Genomic DNA, 9,558 nt, shown 5'->3' with positions numbered 1-9,558 from the left:
TTGTTGCACTTTTAACCAGATTTTTGTGGCTAATGATGATATAAACACTATGGTAGAGGAGATGCCAGTGGACTACTGTGCTTTTCCCAGTGAGAATTTTAAAAAAATTAATGTGTTTTACATAGTTTTCTATCTATCTGAAGCTTCATGATATTTAGAATAGGCCTGGAAGAAAAAGAAAGTGTAAGAAAACAATAATAATAAACTATTGAGTAAATAACATAAGGAATTATAAGAAAAGGCATAAGGAAGGGGGATTTACTGGAGATGTAAAGCAAAGGCATGAAACTTGTTGATACTGATTTTCATGGCTCTTCTGCAGGTTTTTAATTTTCCTTTCAACCCTCAGTCCCAGTACCCACAGTTACACATTCATGGACTCGGCACACTTCCTGTTCTCCAACACTCATTTTCACATGAGTCTACTAAGCTCCTTTGGTAGGCTGTAATTCCCTCTTATAAATTAACAATTTTCATGTAAATTAACTCGGTAATACTTGCATTGTCCAACATAAATTCACAAAGAGACTAGGCCAAAATAAAAGCCCATTTAGTGAACAGGTAACTGATAGCATCTTTATTAGTTTAATAGAAGCCTGGACAAAGAATAAGTGTTCAACAAATATTTGGTGAATTAAATTGAATTGAACTGAGAGCATCTCAGACACCAAGGACAGGTACAATGGTGAATGAGTAGAATAGTCTGGAAGCTGAAGAAACTGGTAAGATTGGAAATATGAGCAAAAATATAATCAAACCTTAAGAGAAGAAATGGAGGCCGTGATGGTTTGATGCCACATCAGTTATCTTTCTAAATTGCAACCACACCAAGATGATGTAGCTTAAACAGTAATGATTTTGTGTGCTCACAAATCAGTGGGTCAAGAACTCTGGCTGAGTTCAGCTGGGTGGTTCTTCTGTAACTCTTGCTGGGGTCACTCGTGTGACTGTAATCACTGGGCTGCTCAACTGAGTTTGAAAAGTGTGAGATGGCATCACTCCCACGTCAAGCACTTGTTGCCGCCTGTTGCCTAAGCCATGTGTCTTTAGGGGACTAATTCAGACTTCTTCATGTGACAGTTGCATTCCAAGAGAATAAGTGAGGCCCAGACTTTTCAAGTCTTTGGTATGTCATTGGCCAATGTTCCATTGACCAAAGTAAGTCACATGGCCAAGTTCAAAATCAGTGTGGGAGGAAATGATACAAGGGTTATAATAAAGGAGGCATAATTCATTAAGGCTTATTACTATACCAATTTTTCACAGCTCCTATGATCATAATAACATTGGTTGTTGCTCCTATTTTTCACAGAGAGAGTTGCTAGGACTTAGAATTAGTACAGCTAAAATTCTAGTCCAGAAAATTACACTTTACTTAGTAGCTAGCTCCTCTCAAACTGTCTTCCTAGTAGTGCTTCTGACAGTTTAATTTTACCAGCCATAAATTTGCCTGTGAACCTGAAATAATAGTGGCAGTTCTCCTTTAAGACACATATTTTATTAAATTGGGTTCACTACATTGTAGTGAGTTCTAGATAGGGAAATTACAGCAGTGGCAGTGTCTGGAAGGTTTAAATTGCCCGCCCATACTTGTTGGTGTGTATTGCTCCCAGGATATGCTGGGATGATAACTAATAAATGAACAAATAAATGAAGAACAAATGTTTAAAGAACATCATTTTGTGGAGGTAAAAGAATATCCTGTCAGGGGAAGGGAGAAGGTACCCCACAAAGCAGCATCAGCATCCAGCCCTGATGGAGGGGTAAACAGTTCTGTCCATCAGTCCAAGGTGCTTGAATAAATACAGTTTGTGCAGAGTTACTGGGTCTCCTAAATGCCACCAACTGAGGGAGCCTGCACTCCATAGATGGTCTATCCTGGACCACAGAGTTTTGCAAAATGTGAACGTGCTGCACTAAATCATATGGTCACCTCTGAGCTTGTTCAACAAACACACTTAAAAAGGGTCACCACATCTTTTCAGGGACCTGTAATTTGTTGGAGCTAGAAAGAGCTGAATTTGAAAAGTACGGCTTCCCTGCTGTAGAGATCAAATCCATTGTCCAAGCTGTGTTTTGTTAACTTTGTACATAGGATCTTCTTTAGCAACTCGGGAGACACAGCTGCTCTTTACATCCAGAAGTGAAAGAAATGAGTCTGAATGGAATATGTGGTCTCTGCTGAAAATGAAACATTTGCTTTACCCAAGGACTTGGGGCTCAACCCTGCATGTGAAACTTCTGCCAGAGCTCACAGTGGGGGGAAAAGAAAGGGAGAAGCTATATAATTTGTTTGAAGTTGTCAAGGACACAGAAACTGCCCAACAGATGTGAGAAACAAGAAAAAAATATTTTAATTTCTCTATCTAAATGATTAATTAGTTGACTCAAAAAAATAGGAAAGAGGGGATTGCCAGCACTTCCTGAATCACCAGTATTTTTGTAACTGTTTGGCTAATGTAGTAGCTTCTGTGTTACCCATCAAGGAAAGATTAGAAAATCTGGACGTTTGATCTGCCTGTGCTTCCTCTTTGTCCACAGAGAATCTACTGCTCTAATGGATTTAGAACCGTGCTAGTTTCAAACCCTCGGGGAGGCAGAAACAAAAGGGCAGGATCACAAAGCACTGCCTAAGGAAAGGGTTCCCTTTGTGTTACATGTAGTGCCTCCTAATTCTGTCTACACAGGAGAGTCTGTGAATTTTCTGATGCACTTGGGTTTGGCTCTAAAAGCAACGGAAAGTACGAAAGCCCTGGAAATGAGGAAGGATTTCATAAAACTAATCAGCCAAACTAACCCATTTGATTGATTGTTTTCCTTCTTTGCCTCCCATGTTTTCACTTTGTTCTTACTTTGATGATATGTTCCACTCAATACTGAACAAATGTTAAATACTGGCTGTTATTATTATTAAAGTCTAGTTTAGGACATATTCTTTGTATCAAATTACTGATGTTAGGATCAAAGGTAAATCACTGTGATTTTATTTTATGAATAAAGTAAACATGAGACTACTTAGCTGAGGAGCTTTTTCAGACATTTAAAAAACTTGTCTGCATACATGAAATGATTTCAGCAAGGACTTTACATGAAAAAGTGGAAAAGTTACAGAAAGGCTAGCCTCTGGAGTGTTTTCTTCTTCGTGTATTAGGTAGCTGACACCAATATTTAGAAACATTTAGAAATAATTCTTATTTTACAAAAGAATCGAGTATCCTCCTTGAATCTTTACTTATGTTTGCATCCTCCCAGTCACCGTGCTCCCCCCTCTCCTGTCTTGTCATCTTACTGTCCTTCCTCTCCCGCCGCCACTTTTTAAAAACATGTTTCTTTTACTTTGTTAGTTATTTACAATAGAGTAAATGGTATATAATAATATGCAGGACACGAACAGAAATATCTTTTTTGGGGGGAGGGGAGGGTGTTTCCAGGTTTTCCTCCAATTAAATGCAAAGCCATCAGCACCACTCATTGCAAATATGAAATCTAATCACTTAGCACATTGTAGGAGCAAAAATAAGCTTCCCCATATTTCATAAATTGACTCACACTCTTCATATTTTATCCTCAATAATGTATGCATTTTCCAGCTGGCTAAGTCTGCAGTCTTTCTGCATTTTGGACTTTGTCACACTATTCAGCCAGGCAGGAGAAGCCCCTGTGTTGCAAGCTCTTTGCACTGCAGGCATAGCATCTGTGAAGGAGTCACTGACATCTGATGATTCAAATTGCAGAAATGATCCAGGACAAATTACGAACGTCTGGGTAGTGCCCAAAGATTTTGAGCTGAAATGACTTTGCCCTTGGAGCCTTGCAGATTTTGGTGAACTCTCAGGCCACAAGCTTCCTGTGCGCAGCCTCCACAGGACATTGCCCACAGGTTCTATTCTCTGTGTCAGTTATCGTCCTGGCCAGCCAGTGGAGTGTCAGTTTAGCCTTCCTGGGTCTGAAATGAAAAGGAAGTGGTTCAAGCTTCAGTTTACAAATCCGCAAGGCAATTGGAGCTCTCTTTGAAATGTAAAACAGTCCTCTCTCAAGCACTGCTTAAGGCATCATCCAACTATCAAAGTCAAAGATGATTTGATAGAACTTTACAAATCCCCATAATCTATGGTAAATAGTAGTAGCTAAGGCTTTGGCTCTGTGTTTGCACGTAGGGCAGAAGCAGGAGGATAATTTATCCAACTTTAGGGTAATGAAGTGTTAACAAAAACCACATGAATCTATTATTACAACCACAGGCCACAGACTGCTAAGAGGGTAAACTCTCTAGAGATGTACCTATTTTCAAGGAGTCTTGCATCTCAGCCTACCTGAAGGCATTTGCTAAACACAAGGTGATGCAGCTGAAAGACCATGATTCATTAGCCCTAATGAACAATGCTGAGCATATTGTCTCTAAAATATAACCTGCTGACATTGATATATATGTACTTTAACTCATTCGTCCCAACTTTATTAGGTACATATGTCTGCAGCAGACACAAATGAAACATTCTACAACTAGGCTCCAAGCCAAAAACTAATTTATTCTTTAATGTGCTAGTGATTACTTGGTGGTTCCTTGAGCAGAGATGACAGGTCTGAGCTAATGGAGTTGTACTGTAAGTTAATATAAATCATGACAGAGCAATTAATTACAGAAACCACTGCAAATCCCTTTGTTAGTTTTCCCCATCACCAGAAGGATTTAATAATATTCATTTTGCTAAGTTCCAGTGACATTTACAAGTCTTAAACCATTTTTAATCAAATCAATATCACTGGCTGCTAAATTTAGTTGTGCTTTGCTTGCAAGTCCTGGAATACATCGATACTAATGTTTCCTATCTTCTGTTCAAATGAATCACGCTGAATACCCATACTTGCTCTTCATTTGTTTACATTGAATAATTGGGATCTGGAAAAGAGTTAAGACCCAGAGAATCCCGACTATCAGCAAGAATGAATTAGCAGGCAGAGGAGGAAATCCATAAATCAGTGATTACACAACCTCATTGTATCTAATGTCCTTGATCAGTTTCCCCAACTGGTCTCAAGAAATACTTCGTGATCACAGAACTAAATTCAGATCTCTGTAGACTCTTTCAAGTGTGGCAAGTTAAAAAAAGAAACGACACTTAGGCACTAAGGCAATATCTTTTTATATTAAATGAGTGTAACACCCATTCAAACACCACCTCAGCTTAATCTCTGAGTGTTCTTTGTTCTTTAGACACCTATAGTCAACATCTCTTTTTAAAATTGAATAAGTGGAAATTAATTGGTTGTATGGATGTACAAATGCTAAATCATCTCTGTAAAGAATAATAAACAATTCTTAATCAGGAATTGATTGCATTATAGATTTTTGGAACAAAATAACCTGCTGTTCCTGGATGGCGGTGTGGCTAGATCAATATCGAGCCCTGTTTCGTTTCCTTTTTTTCCCATAAAAGCTCTGTCTCTGGAAAGAGCGCAGCTCCCACAGCCATGCGCCTTGCACGGAGCCAGTACATTTTCTGCTGTGTGTTTTACCTTTTGTATTTGCCATGCTCTTGAGGTACTCAGCACTTTGAGCTTTCTGCTGTGATCGTTTCTGTTCCTCTACTTTATTACCAGATTATAAACTCCTGTAGGACAGGCACTTTGCTTTATCCATTTTCCTCTCTAATATAGATACCTAACACGGATATTTTCACATGACATTGCTCAATAAATGTTCAGTAGCCAGATGAACATATGCTACCCAGATGGGAGAGTGAGGAGGGTGTAAAACCCAAATTAGTTATAACTTGTAGGAGCTGTGGAAGAATAGGTTGGATGCAGGAAAATATTGTTAACCTGGGAGGGACATTTTAGGCCTGAAGTTTACAGTGAAAATCAACTTACTGAAGTCTAGCGAGGAGACCAGCATGTGGGGGTGGCTTGATGACCAGGGCCTAAGAGCGAACGGTATCTGCACTTTCATAAAAGTCCAGTCCTGTCTCAGGCTTCCTGGAAGTTGTGAGGTCACACAAAGAAGCCCGAGTTGAGAGTCAGGGTTTGAACACATAGGACTTCTGAGCTTTGTGACCTTAGATGAACCCAGTTACGGCTTTTGACCTTGGAGAGGTCACTGAGCCCTTCTAAGACCCAATTTCCTCAACTTCGTAGTAAGGATAAGCAATGCCTACGTTTCACAGTGGTGAGGATTAAAGAGAGAGCATGTATAAAATTGGCTGGCGCAGAGTAGCTGCTGAGCCCTCCTCTCAGAAGCCTGTGCGTTGGCATCCATGGCAAGAAGGAGGTCGTTTAGAGCTTTTTAAGCTGCAGGACCCAAATGGAAGAGATAGACGAGAAACAGCTTCTTTTTCTGTCCTTTACTGTTGTCGGAGTCTGATCAGTGTGAACCTTTCTTTAGCTGTGCGTCTTGGTTTCCAACAAGGGGGCCAAATTCCCTCTTTCTTTTCAAGGGAATAATTAGTATAAAGTGTGTTGCTGTCCATGTGTGCCAAGACCCAGACTTATGCACATCATCCCATTCAGCACAGTAGGATGGGGAAGTATGTTCCTTACAGCCAAGCCCCAGAGCCCCTCAAATCTCCTTTTAGGATAGAATTTTGAGAAGACTCTTTTCCTTGTTCACTTGAGATTCTGTTTTGATACAAATGGCTAAAGAGCTTACATGTACCTTTAATTTTGGAAGGGAGATGAACTGTTTTTAAAGATTATAATGTACCTCTAATAAGCTTACGTGGTTTATAATATTCCCATGTATATATATAAGGAGCCAGAATGAAGTTTGTAATTTTTTTTTTTACAAAAATTAAAGATTTGGGGCAAAACAGTTTCTACTAATATTACTACTATCACTATTTCTACCATTATTACTATTACTATTATTATTACTACTAGTACTGCCCCTACTGCTACCTACATTTATTGAGTACTTACCATGACTGTTGTAAGATTTTCTTACATATTAACATATCTATCTGCACAGCTGCCTTCTCATGTAGGAACTATCATTACGGAAACTAAGGAATGTTAGTAAGTAGCAGGGCTGTGATTTGAACACATGCGATTTGACTCCCGAGTCTATGCTGTTAGTGAAAACAGGTCCAAGGCTTTGAGTTTAGAGGTCCCGGTTCCAATTGGAAGCCCTTGCCCAAGTAAACCCTACAAGTCCCTCCATTTCTCCATGCCTTAGTTGGAAATGTGAGTAAGAACTGCTAACTTCAAAACCTTTGATCTTCTTATGGCCCAGTGAAAAGACAAATGGAATTCGATTCCAGTTGTTACTCCTATCTCTTGAATAGTGTTAAGGAGAATTGAAGTCATAACCCAGGGCAGTATTTTAAATTTCACCTTCATTTTCTCACCCACGCCTCTCCCATCCTGCCTGTGCACTGCTCTCTCATCCCCTTGCTCATTTTTTTTTTTTAAGGCAGATAAAGTCTTGTTTTATGGAATGACTAATGTGTGTAATTGCCAAGGCTGCTATAAAGACCAGAGAGGAGGAGCTTTATATCTTGGTCTCTTCCTCCTTGGGCAGAGTCTTCGTGGTTTCCCCCTCCTTGGCCTGCAGGGGCTGTTCACAGCACTTGTGTGCTTTCTTGATGTTAGACCTGCAGGCCTCCGCCAGTCATCCAGGAGCTTTTGGCGAGCCTTGTCTGCCTTCAGCTTGTGGATGCATTCCGTGAGAACCTGCTTGCTTTTAAACACACTCCCTTTCATTTTCACATATGGGCTGTGATCCGTGTGGCAGTCAGTCTTCTTATATTCACAGTGTCTCCCGTGCAGCTGGCACAGAATTCTCACCCTCCTCATCCAGGCTGCCTTCTCAGGCATGTGAGCACTGGCAATCCTCTTTCACTTACCTGTGCTGATATGCCTGCCTACTGGCAGGCCCTGGTGTTTGGCCAGCATCTAGCCTGGGATGGACAGTCACAGGTTTCTGGACCATCCACCCATTTTGATCAACTTCTGGGTCTGCTAACAGGAGTTGCTAACAGGAGTTGGCATTGGCTATTTCATCGGTCTCACTGAGGTCCAACCAGACCTTTTTTTTGGCCTCAGTGAAGGACACTGGAGGTGAGCCTCTTCTGAATCCCAGGCATACTCATGGCAGTGGCTGCGGCGGGAGAAGAACAGCTCCTAACACAGCTCTGGACTCGGCCCCAGCCCATCCTCTGACTCTGGGGTGAGGCACTTATCTTTGTTCTTCTCCCTGTCACCCTTTCCTTCGCTACCCTCTGCCCCAGTCACTCTCTTCACATTCTCCCAATTCTTTTTCACAGAAGTGTGTGAATAGGAAAACTAGACCTCTGCTTTTGGGTGGGAGAAAGGGAGCAGCTTAGTGCATAAAGAGAAACCTTCCCGCAAAGGAGGGAGTGGGAGGGCGGTGGACACTAAGTGGAGGACTAGTGTTACCTTCTAGTCCTGTGGAGGATTAAGGAAGGGATTGATGAGGAAACAGCAGTAAGTATTAAAAATAAGAATCAGGATTTATTATGTGTCCTTGACCGGAATGAATTTGAGTGACAAGGGTGTGGTAGGCAGTCAGACTCAGCTGGACTGTCATCTTCTTGAGGGTAGGGACGTGTTCTTCCTCATTTCTGTATCTGTAAGGCCAAGTACAGTGCTGGCAGACAGCATTTGAAAGAATAAGTGAAGAAAGATAGAAACTCAGAGATGGGCTGGCTGAATTTGAATTTTCATTCTAACAACTGACCTTTCCATTCCATGAAGTGAGCTATTTAGCAACATTCTCTAGCATATGGATTATCTCTGTCTGTGGCATCTATTCTTTCTCCATCTGTTGAGGAATTTCATCCCCTTTCAAAGTCACATGGAGCCTTTGGTATATACTCTACACATGGTATAAATGGTACTTTATTTAAAAAAGGATGTAACAACATCACCTAGATTTGGCAAACATCATAAAAATCTTAATTCGAAGATCACTTCCTCTTTCCTTTCCCCTTTGACAGAATACATTTAATAGACAATATTGGTTTTGTTTCCTAATGCACATAAAACCTAGCAGTATTCAATACCTGGCTTGCTTGCTTTTATCCTTAAAGAACCCGAAGGGAGTTGACATTTTGTTTCATTCATTCACAGTCTCTTTTTTCGTATCTAATGAACACACTCCGCAACAATGGTCCTCAGATCTCCACCATCTGCAGGGGATGGCACACAGGTCATAGGCTAAGAACAACACCACATCAGTGTTGAACAAAAAAGTGAAACTTCAAAGACAGAGCTGGCTATGAGGTCTATGCTTTCAAGACCTCATAGCTAGCTCCTCTTGTTTATTATTTTTTTGTGTGTGATTGGATGATAATGTAGTATGTCATTCCATGGTCCCCGACCTGTGGTTAGTTCCCTATGGAGGAGCCGGATTGGGGAATATTTTTTTGTGAGCACATTTGTCCTAGTCGGGAAACACTGAGCACACGAAGGGTAGGCAGCCAAGCTGTCTGAGGAGAGGGAACAAAATCCTTTATTATTGAGGAAGATGATGTTGGGGGCTCAGCCAAGAGTCTTTTTATCTGGATGGTGATAATGATAATGATTCTGTCTATAAATAAT

At 40.7% G+C, this 9,558-nt stretch overlaps 1 pseudogene; it reads right to left on the bottom strand.

Annotated features, from left to right (window-relative positions):
* Nucleotides 1–7,486: 7,486 nt before the first annotated feature.
* Nucleotides 7,487–8,087, bottom strand: LOC112318552 (large ribosomal subunit protein eL19-like; annotated as a pseudogene).
* Nucleotides 8,088–9,558: the final 1,471 nt, after the last annotated feature.

Source organism: Desmodus rotundus, chromosome 3 (genome assembly GCF_022682495.2).
Source record: "Desmodus rotundus isolate HL8 chromosome 3, HLdesRot8A.1, whole genome shotgun sequence".
NCBI classification, from domain to species: domain Eukaryota; kingdom Metazoa; phylum Chordata; class Mammalia; order Chiroptera; family Phyllostomidae; genus Desmodus; species Desmodus rotundus.
The sequence above is the reverse complement of the archived record's forward strand: the minus strand, read 5'-3'. Positions and strand labels throughout refer to the sequence as shown.